General features: G+C 46.5%; 1 protein-coding gene across 1 annotated transcript in view; it reads left to right on the forward strand.

The window, feature by feature from the left end:
- Positions 1–19,448, forward strand: part of NOS2 (nitric oxide synthase 2) — an 81,302-nt gene that overhangs the window by 20,918 nt on the left and 40,936 nt on the right. Inside the window, exons 2-3 of the mRNA XM_081584864.1 lie at positions 14,916–15,083; positions 17,793–18,624. The gene's annotated coding sequence lies outside the window, so the exon portion shown is untranslated. The remainder of the gene's footprint in view (positions 1–14,915; positions 15,084–17,792; positions 18,625–19,448) is intronic.

A 19,448-nucleotide genomic window follows, 5' to 3' on the forward strand; every position in this document is an offset into this window, starting at 1 on the left:
GTGCCTTGTTCCCAGCTGGGTGTTGGGATGGCAGGACCCAGCGGTGGACATGGTCTCCACCCGACCCCCACTCCCAGATTCAGAGTAGAGATAGTAACTTGTGGATGGAGCAGTTGCCAGACCCCGGGTACTTGATAACCACTGGTGAAAACAACCTGCTCCCAAATCCTGTATGTCTATGTGTCTCCCTGTTGTAAACAGCTGTGACCCTCTTCAACTAGACCCTGCAGCTTTATGGCTTCCCTGACCTGACCAATAAGAGTTTTTTGCTGCTTTGCTATGAATGTCCTTGCCTGGGGTGGGTCATTTCTCCATTCATTCATGCATTTCTTGTTTCCATTTTGTAGTCGTTCATTCATTTCTACCCTCCTGTTCTGCAGGCATTTCAACCTCAAGTTCCCCCTAAATCAGCTCCTCCTCCATCTTCCTGGCTCAGTAAGTGGCATCTCTGCTCCTCAGTCACAGCAGCTCTCTAGGAGTCACCCCTGACCTCTGTGCTTCCATGTCCACCACCTGTTTGTTTCCATACCCAAAGGTTTCAGTCCTATCTCTGCCTCACTGCCTGTGTGATCTTGGGGAAGGTGGTTTAACCTCTCTGCGCCTTTCCCCATTGTCACAGGGAGATAATGTCACTACCTCAGGGGGCTGTTTGGAGAGGACAGGAGTTCATATATATAAAGAACAGCATCTGGCACATAGGAAGAACTAAATACATGTTCACCACAGAGACGATGCTATTGTTTGTGTTCTTATCCTTTAACCAGATGGTAGTTCATAATATATTGTCATGTTTTTCATGTTAGGCATTTTAATTTGAATGCATGAAATCTTACATTAAAATATAACAAAAGAAAAAGGTTAATTTTCTAAAGATTTGTTTTATTTATTTATTTATGAGTGCAGTGGGTCTTTGTCGCTGCCCGGGCTTTCTCTAGTTGCGACGAGTTGGGGCTACCCTTCTGTGAGGTGTGCCGACTTCTCATTGCAGTGGCTTCTCTTGTTGCGGAGCCTGGGCTCCAGGGCACACTTCATGGTGTGTGGGCTCAGTAGTTGCAGCTTATGGGCTCTAATGCAGGGGTTAGTAGTTGTGGCCTACAGGCTTAGTCGCCCCATGGCATGTGGGATCTTTCCAGACCATAGTTCAAATCGGTGTCCTGCACTTATAGGCAAATTCTTTTTTTTTAGGTTACCTTCATTCTTTTTTTTTTTCATTAAATTAGTTTATTCATCTATTTTTTAACTTTACAATATTGTATTGGTTTTGCCATACATTGACATGAATCCACCATGGGTGTACATGTGTTCCCCTTTCAGAACCCCCCTTCCACCTCCCTCCCCATCCCATCTCTCCAGGTCATCCCGGTGCACCAGCCCCAAGCACTCTGTATCATGCATCGAACCTGGACTGGTGATTCGTTTCACATATGGTAATTTACATGCTTCAGTGGCATTCTCCCGTATCATCCTGCCCTCGCCCTCTCCCATAGAGTCCATAATACTGTTCTATATATCTGTGTCTCTTTTGCTGTCTCGCATACAAGGTTATCTTTACCGATTTACTAAATTCCATATATATGTGTTAGTATACTGTATTGGTGTTTTTATTTCTGGCTTACTTCACTCTGTATAATAGGCTCCAGTTTCATCCACCTCATTAGAACTGACTCAAATGTATCCTTTTTAATGGCTGAGTAATATTCCATTGTGTATATGTACCACAGCTTCCTTATCCATTTGTCTGCTGATGGGCATCTAGGCTGCTTCCATGTCCTGACTATTATAAACAGTACTGTGATGAACATTGGGGTACACGTGTCTCTTTCAATTCTGGTTTCCTCGGTGTATATGCCCAGCAGTGGGATTGCTGCATCATATGGCAGTTCTATTTCCAGTTTTTTGAGGAATCTCCACACTGTTCTCCATAGTGGCTGTACTAGTTTGCATTCCCACCAACAGTGTAATGAGGTTCCCTTTTCTTCACACCCTTTCCAGCATTTATTGCTCGTAGACTTTTGGATAGCAGCCATTCTGATGGGCGTGAAATGGCACCTAATTGTGGTTTTGATTTGCATTTCTCTGATAATGAGTGATGTTGAGCATCTTTTCATGTGTTTGTTAGCTATCTATATGTCTTCTTTGGAGAAATGTGATAGGCAAATTCTTAACCACTGAATTACTAGGGTTTCAGGGAAGCCCGAAAAAAAAACAAACCTTAACTGAAGAAATGAGGAAGTAAAAGGATAATGATATAGAAAAGTGTTCACAGATATTATTGTTGAGCAAAAGCAAACAGAATGTTACAAAACAGTATGATGACATGGCCTCATTTTTGTAACAAAAATGTATGTGTACGTGTGTGTATGAAAAGAACCAGCCCAAATGTTAATGAGCGTAACTTCCTTCTGGGTGGTAAAATTACGCAGGGTTTTACCTGTCTTTTTGTTGCTCTTTGTTTTCCTATGAGAAACTCATTTTTAAAAGTTAGTCAAAATAAAAGCAAGCAATTGCCATGTCCTTCGGTAGTTCCCTCACCTACAGGACAAGTTGTCCACACTCCTTGGTGTAGCATCCTGGAGACATGGGATCTGATCCTTCTATGATCCAGTCACTCCCTCCACCCCTTACCCCACATGCTCCTCTCCAGCAGTATTGAGCTGCTTTGCACATAGTATGTCCTTTGCCTGGAATCCTTTGGATGTGTTCTTCAAAACCCTGCTTAATGATCCATAAAAAAGCAAAATCAATAACACTTGCTTTGTAAGAGCACTTTAAAGAAATTGAAAAGACTAGGAGACCGTATTTGTAAACTACGTATATGAAAAATAATTTGTACCCAGAGTATATACAGAATTTACAAAACTCAACAGGAAGAAAACAAACACCAAATTTTTAAAAAGAGCAAAAGACTTGAATGGACACTTGACCAAAGAAGATGTGCAAATGACAAGTAGGCACGCAAAAAGATGCTCAGCACCATTAGTCACTAGGGAAACGCAAAACCACAATAAGATACTACTACACACCTGTTAGACTAAACAAACAAAAGTCTGACAATAATAAGTACTGGCTAGTGTGTGGAGCAACTGGAACTCTCATTATTGTTGGTAGAAATGTGATAGGTATAACCATTCTGGTTTTGTTTAGAAAGAGGTGACAAGCTGTTTACATTTATTTAGTTATTTATTTATGCCACAACACAGCATGTGGTAACTTAATTCCCTGACCAGAGATTGAACCCACGCACCTTGCTGTGGAAGTCCAGACACTGGACCATCAGAGAATTCTTAATATGGTCATTCTGGAAAACAGTTTGGCAGTTTCTCAGACACTTACCACATGACCCAGTAATTCCACTTCTAGGCATGTAACCTAGAGAAACAAAACTTATGTTCATGCAAGAAGCTACACACAAATGTTTGCAGCAGCTCTCCCCATAACCGTCAAAAACTTAACCACCCAATATCTTTCCGTGGATGAATAGTTAGACTGTCCTTTTTCCACATAGTGGCTTCCTCTTCTGCAACATAACAGAATAAACTATGAATGGTGCTTAAAGACATTATGCTGTGTGAAATAAATCAGTTTCAAATATTATACACTTTATAATTCCATTTATATGGCAATCTATAAAAGACAAAACTGTAGGGATGGAGAACATAACAGTTCCAGGGGGTTGGGGTTGGGAGTATGGTGTGACTACAAAGGGGCTGCAGGAAAGTGTTTGGTGGGGTGATGGGACTGTTCTGTATCCTGAATATGGTGGTGGTCACATGAATTTACACAAATATTAACACTCATATACCTGTGCATCGAAACAATGAAAAATCAATGCTAATTAAAAAACAAAACTCTGTTCAGGAATTACCTGCCTTGGAAATCCCCCCTCATTCTTCCTGGCACTTGGATTCATCACTCTGAGCTACAATAGGAAAGACAGATAGACTGCAGATCTTTAGAGAGACTGCAGATCTAGTGTGTGGGAGGTGGAGTGGAAGCTGAGAAGCGCACTGAAGGTCTGGTAGACTGCCAGATATTTCTCCAGCAAAGATGGGTTTATTTTTTTAATTTTTAAAAGATGGGTTTATTTGGGATCAGCAGAGAATTGCAATTTGGGGTCCAAGAGCAAGTCTCTGCAAGGCAAGGGAAGAAGACTGCTTTTATAGAGGGCAAAGGAAGCTGGGAAGTCTGTGCAAACAAAGCATCTGTGGCTTTCCTTGGCTGAGTCCTTTCCGGGGAAGAAGAGGAGTCTTTCTTCTTCCTGCTGGGCTCTGCTAGATGTACAGGTCAGAGGAGCTCTGCTGTGTGATCTCCCAAATTTGTTTAATTGAGGTTTCTGTTCATTTTTAACTGTTCAACAAGTCAGGTGGTAAATGCTATGTAATTTCGGGCAAGCATTTGACTTCTCCAGCTTCATGGTGAGAAAGTCCATGCCTCCATATTACCCAAGGAGGACAGGTGGGTGCACCAGGCAACCATAAAACTGGCCTTCATTAAAGTTGCTAGTAGGCTGTGAAAGGTTGATTGCTTTCCAACAGGAACTTCGGCAAAGCCATCTGCTCCAGAGCCCCAGAAGATGTGGAGTCAGGGTACTTTCCAGCATCGAGCCTTATCTCCATCTAGCTCCTCTCCTTCCTCAGTCCCTGGTGAACAGTTGGCTTCCATTTTTACTGTGAAGTAGGAAACTTTCTCAATAAAGCAGTAGTACCTGTGTTAGGCTCTGTTAGGGAGCTGCAAAAACGCAAGCCTCTCATATAGGCTTATTTGGGGAATAAAGAGTTTATTGGAGAATATTCTGGGCAATAAGGAAGCTGGGTCACATGGCCAGAGTCACAAAGCTGGGGGGAGAGTTCGGGACCTGGAATGTAGTCATGTCCAGCGCCTGGGGTTCCTCCACCCTGCCCAGCTGGGGTGTCCTGCAATTTGTCCTCTGCTCCCCACCTCAGACTTCTGTTTACTGGTGGCTTCCTCAGCCCTCTGCCTCCCACCATCTCTCTTCTTTCTGGGGGTCTTTTGAAGGTCTACCCTGCTGTCAACTGCTGCTCCTCTGTCTCCAGTTCAAATACTCAAAGGCAGAGGGTCCACCTCCGAGGCCACTGGCTGTCCCAGGATGACACGCCTACCCTTGTCCAATGGACCCGGAGGGGTCACGTGGTACACAGTAGGGAAACAGGCCCAGGAAATCCTCAGAAGTGGCTGGGCCAGAGTAGATGTCCCAGTGCTTCTGGGAGTCTCTCCAGCTGGGAATTAGGTATTAATGAGAAAACAACTAACACAGAATTACAGGCAAAATGGGCTTCCCTGGTGGCTCAGACAGTAAAGGATCCGCATGCAATGCGGAAGACCCAGGTTCAATCCCAGGGTCGGGAAGATCCCCTGGAGAAGGGAATGGCCACCCACTCCAATATTCTTGCCTGGAGAATCCCATGGACAGAAGAGCCTGGTGGGCTACAGTCCATGCAGTCACAAAGAGTCAGACACGACTGAGTGACTGTTTATTTTTTTCACAGACAAAACAGGGACCTGGATCCAAACTGCAGTCACAAAGCTGCTCCTCTCTCAGTGCACTTTCTCCATCTCTCTTCACCCAGTACAGGCTGCAGTTTTCTCTTCTGGTCAAACTGAGAGCATACATTTCCCCCACATGCACCTTTACTTTCTTGATCAGGGTCCATCAGATCACCTGGACCCAGCAGCCCCATGAGGCTCGTGGTCCCATGTTACATGGAGGCAGGGAACCGACTCACCGGGAGTCATTCAGATGAGCCAAGAATTTCCCCAAACCCAGTCTGGCTCTAAAGGCACTCCATGGCCTTTCTGCGTGAGTGACACCCTCTGCCTGGGGTTTCCTGGAAACCTCTGCCCGGGTTTCCTGTAAACCAGACACAACATTCTGGCACGTGCTAGAGCCTCTGGACGACAGCTAGAGCAGGAAGCCGTGACCGCCACCACCCTCAGTCACTTCAGCAAATTCTCTGAATCTCTCTTGACCTTTAAACTGCCCCAACCAACAAATTACTTAGGCAACATAGAAACTACCCAACAGAGAGCTCACCTTGTGTTGGTCTAGAACAGTAAATATGGGTCATTGCTCTGACCACGCCCCACTCCTGAGCTGGAACAGGTACAGCTACTTTTTCCTACTGAGCCTTAAAGTACAGAACCTTAAACTCATTCCTGCCGAGAGGCTCTGAAACATTATTTATTAGTTAAGTTGGGCACAACAGATCAAACCCATATGCCATCCTACATCTTGGCATCCGATTGCCCTTCCATGAGGTTGGCCTGTAGACCTGCAGTTGAGTTTGAATCAACACCACTCAGGTGCTCCTCACCCCAACCCCCACCCCCCACCCCCAGCGCACCCAACCAATGTCCTTCAAGGGCCTACATAGAAGACTCAAGGATCTGAAAATCCAGAGAGCTTGAGGACACAAATGACTGGGAGGAAGTGCCCTTTGGAGGCCTGTGATAATCCTCCCAGGATTGTCTGCACTGCCCACCTACTCCACAACCGCTGGCCGCCCCCGTTGCTGTTTCCTCCTATCTGTAAACCTCCGGCCTTTCCCCCACCCTTTCCACCACCCCCTTCTTTTCAAACTCTTGTCCAGCAGTTAACCAGTGAAGTGACATTTATGCATGAATGGGGCAGACTTCTGAGAAAACAGTCTGGAAAAAGGCACCACCCACTCTGTGCTGTGCCCTTTGTGGACAATTTACCTGCATTGCTTCATCCTACAGTCATTCCACACGCTGAGCTTTATTTTCATTTTTCATTTCCCAGAAGAGGAAACCAAGGCCCAGAGGGGTTACAGAGCTAGCCCCACCCAGAAATAGGTACCGTTCAGAGCCTGCCAATGGGTCTAGGGGAGTCCAGGCCACCTGCATGCTGTAAGCTACCCAGGACTGAGGCAGCTTTGGGGTGTCTGGAGCCACAGATCAGGGCAGGCTGCAGATTGCTGTGTCTCCACTTAGTGCAGGCCCCCAGCAAGCGGGCAGAGCAGGCTCTCCCACCAAAATCAGATCTCAGAGCTCAGGGACTGACACCTACTTTTACATGTCCATCCATCCATCCATTGGCCAGCCACTCATTCATTCATCAGAAGTCCATTGACTACTGCACACCCGCTAGGAAGTGACTGTATAACAAAAAAGACAGGCAATAGTTGACAAGCAAGGGTTGAATAGAGAAATAGGAACCCTCATACACTGCTGGTGGGAACATAAAATGGAGCAGCCCCTTTGGAAAATATTAGGGCAGTTCCTCCTAAAGTTAAACAATAAAAAAAAAGTTAAACGTGAAGTTATCCTGTGACCCAGCGATTCCACTCCTGTATATATGCCCAAGAGAACTGAAAATATTTTTTCATACGAAACTGTGCTCACATGTTCATAGCAGCATTATTCATAATATCTAAACAGTGAAGTCAAGTTAAATGCCCATCAACTGATGAATGGATAAGCAAAATGTGCTATGTCCATACAATGGAATATTATTTGGTCATAAAAAGGAATGAAATACGGATACATGCTACAACATGAAAAAACCCTGAAAACATTATGCTAAGTGAAAGTAATGCTCAAAATTCTCCAAGCTAGTCTTCAACAGTATGTGAACCGAGAATTTCCAGATGTTCAAGTGGATTTAGAAAAGGCAGAGGAACCAGAGATCAAATTGCCAACATCCACTGGATCATAGAAAAAGCAAGAGAATTCCAGAGAAACATCTACTTCTGTTTCATTGACTATGCGAAAGCCTTTGACTGTGTGGATCACAACAAACTGTGGAAAATTCTTCAAGAGATGGGAATACCAGACCACCTTACCTGCCTCCTGAGAAATCTGTTTGCAGGTCAAAAAGCAACACTTAGAACCAGACATGGAACAACAGACTGGTCCGAAATTGGGAAAGGAGTACAGCAAGGCTATATATTGTCACCTTGCTTATTTAACTTATACGCAGAGTACATTATGTGAAATGCTGGACTGGATGAAGCACAAGCAGGAATCAAGATTGCAGGGAGAAATATCAATAACCTCAGATATGCAGATGACACCATCCTTATAGCAGAAAGCAAAGAGGAGCTAAAGAGACTCTTGATGAAAGTGAAAGAGGAAAGTGAAAAAGCTGGCTTAAAATTCAACATTCAAGAAACTAAGATCATGGCATCCGGTCCCATCACTTCATGGCAAATAGATGGGGAAACAATGGAAACAGTGACAGATTTTGTTTTCTTGGGCTCCAAAATCACTGCAGATGGTGACTGCAGCCATGAAATTAAAAGACACTTGCTCCTTGGAAGAAAAGCTAGGACAAACATAGACAGCAGATTAAAAAGCAGAGACATTACTTTACCAACAATGGTCTGTAGAGTCAAAGCTATGGTTTTTCCAGCAGTCATGTATGGATGTGAGAGTTGGACCATAAAGAAAGCTGAGTGCCGAAGAATTGATGCTTTTGAACTGTGGTGCTGGAGAAGACTCTTGAGAGTCCCTTGGACAGCAAGGAGATCTAACCAGTCAATGGAAATCAGTCCTGAATATTCATTGGAAGGACTGATGTTGAAACTGAAGCTCAAATACTTTGGCCACCTGATGCGAAAAACTGACTCTTTAGAAAAAGACCCTGATACTGGGAAAGATTGAAGGCAGGAGGAGACGGGGACAACAGAGGATGAGATGGTTGTATGGCATCACCAACTCGATGGACATGAGTTTGAGCAAGCTCCGGGAATTGGTGATGGACAGGGAAGTCTGGCGTGCTGCAGTCCGTGGGGTTGCAAAGAATCAGACATGACAGAGCGACTGAACTGAAGTGAAGTGAAAGAAGCCAGACACAAAGGTCGCATATTCCATATATATATAATATCCAGAATAGGCAAGTCCATAGAGACAAAGGGCAGACTAGCAGTTGCCTCAGGCTGGGAGGGAGGAGGAAAGCGGGAGTGACGCTAATGGGTATGGAGTTTCTTTTGGGGGTGATGGAGATGTTCTGGAATTAGGTTCTGCTGATGGTTACACAGCCTTGTGAATATAAAACCCACTGAACTGTACACTTTTAAAGGGTGGGTTTTATGGTGTGTGATTTATGTCTTAATTAAAACTTTTCTTGAGCATCTACTTACTATGTGTCAGGCATAGTGCTGGTGCCGCAGAGGTGTGTGAGATGTTGCCTTGGCCTTTAGGAGCTGGCAGCTCATAAAGGAGACAAATGAGTGAGCCCACAATTAAAAGAGTAGGATTAGTGTTGAGGTGGAGGGGAACCCAGGGAAACCTGGGAATGAAAGTTCAGGGGAACTTTTTAGAGATGATAGCATCATGAAGTGGAGCAGAGTCTGAGAAGGGTGGGGATGAGGAGCTGCCGGGAAGGCTATTCCAAGCACAGAGAATAACTTATGCAAAGGTGTGGCTGGCTGGAGAGCTCCCGGGAGAAGGGGAGAACCTTGAAATAGGGACCAGGATGAGGCAGGACAAATCCAAGTGTCAGATGCCAAAGGCCAAAGTTCCCTCCTACAGTAACATGAGAGGAATGTTCCCTGGCCAGGAGGAAATAAAGCATCAACTCTGGGATTTCCCCAGTTGTCTAGTGGCTAAGAATCCATGCTCCCAATGCAGGGGACCCAGGTTTGACCCTTGGTCATGGAACTAGTTTCTATGTGCTGCAATTAGAGATCCTGAATACCGTTGTGAAGACCCACCTAGTGAAACCCAGTAAAAAAAAAAAATATATTAAAAAAAAACCAACAAAGCATCAACCTCCTCTGAGAGAACCTCTCCAGGTTCTGATTTACATACACAGTGAACAAACTGCCCGTGCCCCCTGCCACATCCTCGTTCCTGTAGGGAAAATACAACGAAGGGCAAACGAGAAAGCAACTAGCACCCTTATTTCTACCACTTTTAATATTTTAATTTTTTTCTCATGTCTTTTTATGCCTTTATTTTACTTGGTGGGGGTGATTCTGCACTATAATCTGATGTTTTTACTGATCAGTTCAGTTCAGTTCAGTCGCTCAGTCGTGTCCGACTCTTTGCAGCCCCATGAATTGCAGCACGCCAGGCCTCCCTGTCCATCACCAACTCCCGGAGTCTACCCAAACCCATGTCCATCGAGTCGGTGATGCCATCCAACCATCTCATCCTCTGTCATCCCCTTCTCCTCCTGCCCCCAATCCTACCCAGCATTAGGGTCTTTTCCAATGAGTCAACCCTTCGCATGAGGTGGCCAAAGTATTGGAGCTTCAGCTTCAACATCAGACCTTCCAATGAACACCCAGGATTGATCTCTTTTAGGATGGACTGATTGGATCTCCTTGCAGTCCAAGGGACTCTCAAGAGTCTTCTCCAACACCACAGTTCAAAAGCATCAATTCTTCGGCGCTCAGCTTTCTTCACCGTCCAACTCTCACATCCATACATGACCACTGGAAAAACCATAGCCTTGACTAGACGGACTTTCGTTGGCAAAGTAATGTCTCTGCTTTACCATAAACATTATTCCTTGTCATAAAATATTCTTAAAATACTTCATTTCTTCGTGTAATGGTCCACCATAACCCTGGCCCCTAAAGCTGGACCAGGGTGCCTTTCTTGAATGATGATCATTTAGGTTGTTTCTGAGCCTTATATGCGACGATGCCCTGAACATCCTTGTGGCCTGTGTCTGGAGTCACTGGCACTGGTTATTGCTGTGCTTTGCTTTCTTGGAGGGCACTCCAGTCAGCAAGGGGACTCTCCCAAGAGCACCAGAGACAAGATGTGCATGAGTTGGGGAGACTCAGAAAAACCCAGATATCAGAGCTGGAAAGGCTCCAGAGAACTTCAACTGAGAAAGCAGAGACCCAGTGGGCTCATGGGGCCCAACAAAAGATGAACAGCTGTTTAGGGAAGGATTCAAGACAATGTGCTCACCCAAGCTGGTGAGAAGGCATTTAGAACTTCTCTTTGGATCAGCATCCAACATCCTCAGAGGCTGAGGTGGGGGAGAAAGTGATCCGACACTTCTCTTCCGTTTGACCTAACCCTAGCCCTCTGGTAGCGGTGCAGCTGCTCCTCTGCCCGCATCCTTCATGGCAGGGCCTCTTGGCCACTCCGGCTGCCAGCCTTGGCATCTCTGTGCCTGTGGGCTTTTCCAGAGCCAAGGAAGGCTACCCTGCCCACAGCAGGCCTTGGGGAGTTAATGCCCCTACCCTGCTCCTGGGAGCAGCCTCAAACAGTGATGCTCTAGAATTGTCGGGCAAACAGTCAGCAGTCTTGTACCTTGGGTGAGGTCTGGGTTTTACCTAGGTTTCTCTGTGGGGTTGAACTCCAGTTGCCTGTTGTGGTAACTAGTTTAGCGTTGCACACTTGATGGCTACCTGCCCTTCCTTGCTCCCCTACTGATGTCCTCTGCACAGAACCAAGGTACTGCTGCTGCTGCTGCTGCTAAATTTAATTGCACATTAATCCTTGACCTTTGAAGTATCACACCTCGGGACTTGCCCTGATACCATGTCAAGTATTAATCCTCAACCCGAGAAGCAGCGAGGAAGAGCAGAAAAGGGACGATGTTCTGGGAAGCATCAACAAGAAATTGGGCCCTTAAAGAAAATTCCTGGCTGACCCGCTCCCGAGAGCCGGTCAGGTCATCACCCACTGTGCCTAGCTTACCAGTGAAGTGCCAGGCTTGTGCCAGCCAGCGTGAGTCCTACTCCAGGGACTCAGCGATCAAAGCCGTCCACATTCTGGTCCATCCTGGGTCTGTCCACCTTAGGTAACAACTGGAGCATTTCCAGCAAAAACCCCTCTGTTTCCGTCAACTCCAAGTCGTTCAAGGTGGTATATACTCAGGAGACCTTGTGTGACCCACGCCCTCCAGTGGTTAGTCAACAAATGACAAGGGAGGGGCTAAGGGCCAGGGGTCTTGCATGGGTATCAGAACTGGAGGCTCCTTAGAGAGCTTCTTCCCGATACCTTCGTCAGGTGAGGGGCATGAAGCCTAAATAGGACAAGCGACGTCACAGGTCACACACAGGCACACGTGTAGAGAAAGAACCAAAGTCACACATCTTCTCATGGATGCTCCTTGCAGTTTTCTTGCATCCCACCTTCATAATTTTTGTCACACCTGCGTACCACCTACATTATTATTTGCTTCGATATTTCCCCCTTAGACCGACTTCTCTTTTAACTTAAATAAATGTAATTCTCAAATCCATTTTTACCATTTCCCACACATGAAACGTCAGTAAATGGTCACAGACAGTAAACACATTGATAAATACTTCAAATATTAAAATTAAAAAAGGTTATTCCAGGTACATGCTAAGTTACTTCAGTCATGTCTGACTCTTTGCGACCTCGTGGACTGTAGCCCACCAGGCTTCCCTGTCAGTGGGATTCTCCAGGCAAGAATACTGAAATGGGTTGCCATGCCCTCCTCCAGGGGATCGTCCCGACCCAGGGATCAAACCCGCATCTCTTAAGTCTCCTTCATTGACAGGTGGGTTCTTTACCACTGGCACCATCTACCACCCCAAATCTCCTCTGGATTGGTTACCTTTTGGGAAACTTGTCATTTGACCAAAAAAGAGATCCTAGGTCATGCAGTTATGGACCTTTAGCATCACCAGTAAAGGCATCTCCTGAGCATCTGAGAGTGCAGAGTGCTGAGGTTATTCGTGGGGAGAGGGCATCCATGTCACCATCTCAAAGGGTAGCAGAGGTGGTACCAGAGAGCCTGGGGAAGGAGGAGGAGAAGGGCCTGATGTAGGTACCAGGAAGGTCAGGGGCCTGCTGGCCTAGAAGAGGAAGTGGTCCAGTACAAACTGCTGTGAGACCCAGGAATGAGCTACTCTTGGCCTCAGCTTCCCCATCTGCCAGGATGGGAACCCCTAGGATTTATTGAGTGTCTGGCACTTTGAAGACAAGACCTCATACTTCCCTGATGGTACAATGAATAAGAATCTGCATGCAAATGAAGGTTACATGGGTTCGATCACTGGTCCGGGAAGATTCCACATGCCATGGAGCAACTAAGCCTGTGTGCCACAACTACTGAGCCTGAGTGCAGCAATTACTGAAGCCTGAGTGCCCTGCAGCCCGTGCCCTGGAACAGGAGAAGCCACCACAAAGAGAAGCCTGGGCTCCGCAGCTACAAGTAGCCCCTGCTCGCCGCAACTAGAGAGAGCCCGCGTGCAGCAATGAAGACACAGTGCAACCAAAAATAATAAATAAATTTAAAATAAAGAAAACCTCTTAAAAAAAAAAAAGAGAGGATCTCATTTTATCCTTAGGAAAATCCTACAGAGAAGCGCTTCCTGGTCTTTCTTGGCAGCTAAGGACAGTGAGGTTAGGGGTGGGATGAGGTCACCTGGCTGAGCTGGGCCTGGGACACTATTCATGACCCCAGGATGACCTCACAGTCCCATGTGTACCGGGGGGGAAGGTAAGCCCGACTATCTCAAGCCTTGCCCAAATGACATCACTTGACAAATCAGTCATTGCAGTGCCTGCCTGAGGCTGCCTGGCCGCCCGGCCTGGGTGAAGCTAGGAGGCTGCTCCTAAGTGCTCCAGACCACCCTGAGAGCAGCCAGCACCATGACAACCACATGCTGTCACTTTCTCTACTCCTTTTGGGACACCAGATGGCAAGGATGCTGAGCCAGAGCCTTCTGGGTGAGAATGGGATTTCCCTGGATCCAGAAATACCACTCCCCCTGTGAAGAGCAAGCACTTAGCATCAGGGGAGGTTTAAGCTTTTTCCCTGACCTGAGAGACCCTCCTCTGTCTTTTTCCCCCATCTAAGTCCTTCTGTCCTTCAAGTCCTCTCCCCACGGCCTGAAGCCCTTGAGCCCCATCCCTGAAGACCCGGTGCCCTCAGGATCTAGGCAGCACAGCCAAGCACTTGGCAGAGTGCTGGAGTCAGCATGGAGACCCTCAGGGCAGAGCCCCCCTGGCTTCAGAGCTGGGAGCATGCAGAACCGCAGTTGTGGCTGTCCAGTGTTGATCCCTAGGTCCTTGAGCCAGTGTGGGCCACCTCTCTGAGCTTCGGTGCCCTGCTACAAAATGAGAACAATGACACTTTCATTGCAGGGTTGTCTAGAGGTTACTATGCATGTAGTAAGTGCACACATCCTTCATGTAATCACTGCTTGAGCACCTACTGTGTACCAAGGTAATATAGTGATAAATGTGATAGAGCCCTCCTGTCCTCATGGAACTTGGGATATGCTGAAGGGTCACCCTCTTTCCCTTATTCTGGAGTGAGGAGGACAAAGGCCATGTCTTGAGGATCACCCTTCTGCTCACTAGCATGCTGAATCCTGCCTAACAGCCCCACCCCCACCCCCCGCATAAACACATGAAGAACCTATCTCTGTGGTCTGACAGTTGTGAGTTCAAATCCCAGCTCTGCCCCTTCCTCCCTGGGTGACAAAGTGTCACCTTCCCTCTTGGAACTGCAGATTCCTCTTCTGCAAATTACTGATTAGAGTGTGTGTGTGTGTGTGCTAAATCATTTCAGTCATGTTCAACTCTTTGTGACTATATGGACTGTAGCCCACCAGGTTCCTCTGTGCGTGGGATTCTCCAGGCAAGAATACTGGAGTGGGTTGGCATGCCCTCCTCCAGGGGATGTTCCCGACCCAGGGCTTGAACCTTTGTCTCTTATGCCTCCTGCATTGGCAGGTGGGTTTTTTTTTTTTACTACCAAAGCCACCTGGGAAGCTCCAATTCTATCTTATGGCAAGTCAACCCCAGGATGATGAAGCCGAGAAATTTCGGAGTCAGTTGCTATCGGCACGGTGCCCTGATGCACTGGTCAGGTAGGGCAGAGGCTATTGCTTCACAGCAGCCTTGGAACCTCCATCCCCACCCTCCTGGGGGGCCACGTGTCCTCTGCCTGCTTTTCAAACCGCGCTTTGATTTCTCCTCAGCAGCATTCACCTGCCATGTCTATCAACAACAGACGCCCAGGAATGCGGCCTGCTGGGTAAGCAGGGCCAAGGGTGAAGCGGGTCCAGAATGCACAGAACAGCGGATATAGAAATCTGTGACCACCTCCAAGATGGGAACTGGCCCTGGAGCCTGCAGACCAGAGCTCTGAGGTGAGCATCCGTTGTCCCAGCCCAGAGGCTGTCTGCTGTGTGGCCGGGGGAAGTCTCTTAACTTCTATGTCTGTCACCATCCTCAGTGCTGGTTTTACTCCCCTCTTTGCCATTTGCTAATTAAGAGAGTATTGGGAGGGTGGTGATGGTTGTACACCATCTCGTGTAATGCTTAACAATAGTTAAAATGGTGAATTGTATGTTATATGAATTTGATCCTAATAAGAAGATGAATACATAAATGTAATGTTATACAGAGAAAGAGAATTGGGAATTTAAAAGCTGATGGTGGAACTTCCCTGGTGGTCCAGTGGCTAGGACTCTGTGCTCCCGGTTCAGAGCGACAGGGTTCGATCCCTGGTCAGGGAACGATCCCTGGTCAGGGAACTAGATTCCACACACTGCAACGAAGATCAAAGAGCCCACGTGTCTCAGCTAAGACCCAGTGCAGCCAAACTAATTAATTAATTAAAGAACACAAATTTTTGCGGTGGAGTGCTGACCCTTGTGAAGAAGGGAACTTTGAAAGGCAGGTCATGTCACCTGCTCGTGTGTGTGTGTGTGTGTGTGTGTGTGTGCTCAGTCATGTCCGACTCTTTGCAGCCCCATGGACTGCAGCCCACCAGGCTCCTCCCTGCGTGGAATTCTCCAGGCAAGAATACTGGACGGGGTTGCCATTTCCTACTCCAGGGGATCTTCACCTGCTTGCTGTTTATCAAAAAGTAAAATTGTTCCTCTCTGACTCACAGTGGGAACCAGAAATTCTTACATGATTACCTTTTTGCTCCATAGTTCAAAGCATTTTCTTGTATCTCATTTACTCACTTTATCTTGGCCACTGTTTCTAATGTGAAAAGCCAGGCCCAGAGACTAGAGGGCCTGAGGTCAGTCCTAAGGCCTGATCTTTTCTGAGGCCACACAGCAGCTCAGTATCAGAACTGTCACTAGAACCCAGAACCTCTCAGGCTAATTGCAGGTGCTGAGCCTGGTGTTCAGGTCGGACAGTCACTGCTGACCCAAATGCTGCCAGGGGCCAAGAACATCACGGTTGGCAGATGCTGAGTTAGAGCAAGACCCAAGTGAGATGGCAGCCTCGGAGCTCAGGCTGGTAACCTGAGCAGCATGCAAACGAACAGGAAAAGGGAACAAATAGTTATAGAGCCTTAACTCTGGACCAGCTACTCCAGGGCCCCTAGAGGGGCTCCACTTATCATTCATTCATCCACCATTCATTCATCTAGTGCTTCCCCAGTGCCCACTCCATGCTGGTCAGTAGGTGCTGGGGATGTTGGTTGATGGGGACAGCATGGTCCCTTACTCCCCAGGGCTCACAATTTAGTGGGGAGACAGTCACCAGACCTGGGCTCCCACCTGACTCTGCCACAGATTCACCTGAGACTCTAGGTGCTTTGGTGTCCACACCTATCCACAGGGAAGGGAATCAAAGAAGGCCGTGGACACACAGGCAGCTGGTTGATTATAGGCATCACATATTTCAGGGGGTCATGTAAAGGGAGGCGCCTTGTGGAGGTACACGGACAAGATAATGAGGACACAAAGACACTCTCTGGGGACTGCGTTTGGGAGTGGTCTTCTTCATCAGAGTGGGAGCATCTAAGAGAGTGAGCCAGGGGGCCAGCCTCAAGTGAAAGGCAACATACACACATCCTGGGATCTCATTCCCATGCATCCAAAGTCCAGCTATCATATGTCTGATTGATTAAATAACTGAATAACTGCATCTTCTGAAGCAAAAACAGCCAGGTGTTTTTGAGGTCAAGTAGATAGCATTCTAGAGGAGTCCATGAATGTCAAGGAGTAGTACCATTTCACAGGGTTGTTGGAGGAGTTAAATGATTAATACATGTATTTGCTGCAGATATAGCCAGAATATGTGGAAGCAATTATAGGGGATATGGTTAGAGTAAGACAAACTCCTAATTATCCCTCAAAACCCTGTCCTGGTGCCCTCTCCCCTGTCAATGTTCCCTGAGCAATGCAGTTTCAGCTTCTTCAGCTGTATCACCCTTGCATCACTGCATGGATCACTACATATAATTATCCATAATTATCTATTCTTTACTCTAAGCTTTGTACTCCCTGAGCCCAGGGACTCTGTATCTCTCCTCAAGCAGCATTAGCTTCCCTGAACTGAACTGGCTAAAGCCTAAAACAAGAATGGTCTTGATACATTGAAACTCATTGAAGGCTACTCCTATTTTTCATTCATTCAGTCATTCAACCACTCACTCTACAAAGATGTTTTGAGCTCCTATTCATGTCGTTATTCAGTAGCCGCTCAGTCACGTCTGACTCCGCAATCACATGGACTGTAGCTTGCCTGGCTCCTCTGTCCACGGAATTCTCCAGGCAAGAATACAGGAGTGGGTAGCCATTCCCCTCTCCAGTTTTTTCCTATCTTAGGCATATCCAATTGATTAGAATCCTGCATTTAATTTGGAAAATGCAGGAAGGAAGTGAATGGATAGTGACAGCAATGCATTAGGATGGTCAAAACAAGGGTGGGTTTTTTCCCCTCCATTTTTGACTTTTTCCTAACATAGTTATTAATTTTCTTTTATAATGGAACAATTCATACCATATAAGAACACTGTGTTTGAGGCACTATAATAAAACGGAACTTTAAGAAAGTATAATGAAGTTGAGATATACTTTCTGTTATAAGAAAGGATTTTTTTTCCCCTGTAGAAAACCACTGTACCTGCCACTCTACCCTCCTTTACTCAGAGCTGAAGTGAGAGACATTAGCAACACCAGCATCTGACAGGTCTCTCTGTGCCAAGGGCTTTCCTTCCCTTCCAGAAGCCTCAAGGTGAATGATTCAGAGATCTGTTGGGAACACTGGCAGGACCCAGCATCACCGGCCATCTGTAACCTGGGCATTTTCCAGTGTGTTCCATATTGTCAATATTCCTTGGCTTCCTGGACTTCTGCCATGAACTGGAAAACCAAGAGGCTGGACAGAAATGAACTGGAGTGCTCCCTGCTGAGGTGTAAAAAAAAAAAATTCCCCAGAATATGAAAGTGAGGCAACATGGTTTAGCTAAAAAAAACTTGGCTCCATGATGACTCCTTTATTGAACCCAGCGCCCTGCTGATGAACCACCGCCTTGGACCTGGGACCAGGAAGAGATGGGTTCACTGAGGATGTCCCACACAGAGTGATGTAACAGCAACGTCAAGTCACTCAAAGGCCAGTCATAAATTAGCTAACTGTATACTCAGCCGGGGACACTCCCTAGGGAAAGAAAAAAAAAAAAAACTCTTATGCAAAAACGGCTCCCTGGATGTCACAGGTTGGGTATAAATTCCTCTTAGCTGCCGATGTAATCACAACTTTGCAGTGAGTTGAAGACCGAGGCTCTCTGGCCCTAGAGAACTCAGTGTCACTGGTCTGAAACCTCTCAGCCACCCTTGGTGAGGGAATTGGGCAGCTATAGACGATTCCAAAGCTCTCAGCGTGAAGACCTTCCGAGTTCTCTTGTCCAGACCCTGCACAGGCAGTGTGGCCAGCCGCAAGGTGAGTTGTCTTCATTTCTGGGGAAGCTACTGTTTTGAGAGGATTCTGTTTATTCCTGTTTGGGACGGCTCAGAAAACTGGGGCTTTTCTGCCTATAGAGATAAACTGGTGGGAAAAAAAAAATCTAAGAAATGTCAACATGAGGTTTGGCATCTTGTTCATATTTTGTTTTCTGCCAAATTTGCTGTAGTTGCTACATTTCAAGGGAAAACTTTTTGGAGAATGGGGAGTAATCTACTGAGAATTCTTTTTTACATTGGTGATACTGTCCAGTCCTTGTAACATGCAGCTTTAGGGGAAAGGTAAGCTAAATATTATTAAGCCTATTTTATGAAAGAAAAAAAAATGAGTCTTTTAAATAACTTGAGCCAGGTCACATAACTAGTAAGGCTAGGATTTGAACCCAGGTTTGGGAGGCCCTAAGAGTCTTTTTTTAAAAAACTTATTTATTTGGCTGCAGTGGGCCTTAGTTGCAGGATACAGGATCTATGGACTCTCTAGTTGTGGTGCATGGGCTTACTTGCTCCATGGCATGTGGGATCTTAGTTCCCTGACCAGGGATGGAACCCACATCCCCTGCATTGTAAGGTGCATTATTAACCACTGGACCACCAGGGAAGTCCTAGGCTCTAAGATTCTAAGTCATAGGTCCCATGGACCACATCTCACCACACTGGCTCCCAATGCTTTTTCCATGGAGGAGATATGCAGGGGTGGATATGGGGGGTAGGGAGGTGTAGGGGGTGGGGCAAGCCCAGACCAGAACTGGGCCTCCATTTAGGTCTTCTTCTTTGATCCTTTTTAAAAAGAAGATGATCTCAAAT

Source organism: Giraffa tippelskirchi, chromosome 3 (genome assembly GCF_054371585.1).
Source record: "Giraffa tippelskirchi isolate mGirTip1 chromosome 3, T2T-mGirTip1v1.2.pri, whole genome shotgun sequence".
NCBI classification, from domain to species: Eukaryota; Metazoa; Chordata; class Mammalia; order Artiodactyla; family Giraffidae; genus Giraffa; species Giraffa tippelskirchi.